At 56.2% G+C, this 2500-nt stretch overlaps 1 non-coding gene across 1 annotated transcript in view; it reads right to left on the bottom strand.

Moving 5' to 3' along the window:
• The window catches only part of LOC126325286 (small subunit ribosomal RNA), a 1893-nt gene extending 1682 nt beyond the window's left edge, over nt 1-211 (bottom strand). The window contains exon 1 of the ribosomal RNA XR_007559980.1: nt 1-211. This exon is cut by the window's left edge and continues 1682 nt beyond it. This is a non-coding gene — a ribosomal RNA (small subunit ribosomal RNA).
• Nucleotides 212-2500: the final 2289 nt, after the last annotated feature.

Genomic DNA, 2500 nt, shown 5'->3' with positions numbered 1-2500 from the left:
AAAAGCGTCCCTTCCATCTCTGGTCGGGACTCTGTTTGCATGTATTAGCTCTAGAATTACCACAGTTATCCAAGTAACGTGGGTACGATCTAAGGAACCATAACTGATTTAATGAGCCATTCGCGGTTTCACCTTAATGCGGCTTGTACTGAGACATGCATGGCTTAATCTTTGAGACAAGCATATGACTACTGGCAGGATCAACCAGGGAGCTGCGTCAACTAGAGCTGAGCAGCCGGCCGCCCGGGAGTGTGTCCCGGGGGCCCGCGCGAACACGCAAGCGTCCGCTCAATTATTCTGCAAACAGGAGGAGGCCGAGCTCCCCTGCACGATACACCTCGAAACCCTCTCAGGTCCCGGCGGCGCGCAGCGCCGTCCTAGGTACTTGGTCGGTTTCGAGAGAGGCGCAATCGCCCGGAGTTAGGCGAGTAGACGGTTTTAGTGCGAACACCCTTGCTCCCAACTGAGCTTGCCGCTGCCGACAGAGGCCCGGGAGCGTGCTGTCGTGGCATTGCCGGCGGGAGACAACACGCGCCACCTATGGTGACCGGCAGCTCCAACGCCAGCGCCACACAAGGGCAAAGCCCCACTTGGGTGCAGAAGCGAACTCTCCCAGCACAGCGCACGCGCCAACACGTCCGCACAACTGCGATACAAACCACCTGCGAGAACCGCTGGGGCGACCGAGCAGCAGACGGCGTCGCGGCGCCGAGTGCCAGGCGGCGGCGCATCCTCAACGCACACAGTCCTCAATCAGACCAGCACACTGCAGATGTCCACCGCGCTTCGCACCGGGCTCGGCTGAACCAACTTTGGCCGCCAGGCGCCGCGTGCAGGGTGCGCCGCAGCGTAGCTGCGCCGCCTGCCGGGCCCGTCGGCTGGCGCTCCTGCCACTCGGCGCCCCCCACCAGCCGGCTGTTGCGCGTGCGCCCACGCAGCGCGCGGCCAACACGCCGGGCGGCCCCCCTTCACCGGCCGGGAACAGTCCCACCAAGCCACCGCCGCGTATCGCTTCATACCCACATGGGCCTAGTCACGTGTGTGGATGTGGCGGGTACCGCTGAAACAACCGGTTAATAGCTGTACCGATCGTCGCCATCACAGATTCACCTCCAGCGTGAACAACCGCTCAACAACGGATTTCCAGTTCATTTGCGTATCTTGGGCAGTAAACGTAGATGTCCACCTACATTTGCGAATTCAACAATTCTTGCATGCCAGGATGTCATGTGTCACGACACGCTACATCAGACCACATACACACTGCGACATGTGCAGAAGAGAACACGTGGAAGGTGGCCCGCGCAAGTATGCGATGTCCCTTCCGCGATCCACTGTCAACCGGCATCTGCGGCATGTCCCAGATATGGAACGCGGTCCACCAGGGTAGCACTTTGTGTGAGGCAATACGACAAAGTCGGAATACACGCGTCACTACATCAGACGGCTCACGCTGACCTGACCTGACCTGACCTGACCTGACTCACCGCACCACCACCCCCAGCGACCCAGGGTGACATACAATGCGTTCGTACGTTCCTCCCACACGCCTCTACGGCGTACCACAGTGCAACCTAGCTGTTATTGGGAGACGAGACAAGTAGCATCGAGCACAACATATGGAAATTGAGATTCGACACCGTTGGGCACAGCCAGCGTACAGTCACACGTATCACACTACTTCACTCTGTACGTAACTACCGATGATCGGTACAGCGTGTGGGTTACGCGTACGACATCAGCGGACAATGGACACAGACCATACCACGACGTACACTGAGGGCGTCGACATCTGAATGCAACTGAACAGCTGCGAGGCTCATTTAACACTCACACGCCAGACCGACCAGCTTGAGAGGACAGAGACACAAAGAGGGGGACAGAGGGGGGGGGGGGCCGATATAGTCCTATTGCAGTACAATTGACAGTGGATAGCGGGAATATGTGGAAAGTAAGCAACACTCGCAAGACATCTACATGAGGATAACAACGACACCAGAGATTCCGAGCAGTGAACTATGTTAGGCAAAGGGACAACGTGGGTTAGGTTAAGGGACAACGTGGGTTAGGTTAAGGGACAACGTGGGTTAGGTTAAGGGACAACGTGGGTTAGGTTAAGGGACAACGTGGGTTAGGTTAAGGGACAACGTGGGTTAGGTTAAGGGACAACGTGGGTTAGGTTAAGGGACAACGTGGGTTAGGTTAAGGGACAACGTGGGTTAGGTTAAGGGACAACGTGGGTTAGGTTAAGGGACAACGTGGGTTAGGTTAAGGGACAACGTGGGTTAGGTTAAGGGACAACGTGGGTTAGGTTAAGGGACAACGTGGGTTAGGTTAAGGGACAACGTGGGTTAGGTTAAGGGACAACTTGAGTTAGGTTAAGGGACAACTTGAGTTAGGTTAAGGGACAACTTGAGTTAGGTTAAGGGACAACTTGAGTTAGGTTAAGGGACAACTTGAGTTAGGTTAAGGGACAACTTGAGTTAGGTTAAGGGACAAC

This window comes from Schistocerca gregaria, unplaced genomic scaffold, assembly GCF_023897955.1.
Source record: "Schistocerca gregaria isolate iqSchGreg1 unplaced genomic scaffold, iqSchGreg1.2 ptg000914l, whole genome shotgun sequence".
NCBI classification, from domain to species: domain Eukaryota; kingdom Metazoa; phylum Arthropoda; class Insecta; order Orthoptera; family Acrididae; genus Schistocerca; species Schistocerca gregaria.
This window is presented reverse-complemented; position numbering and strand designations above follow the sequence as displayed.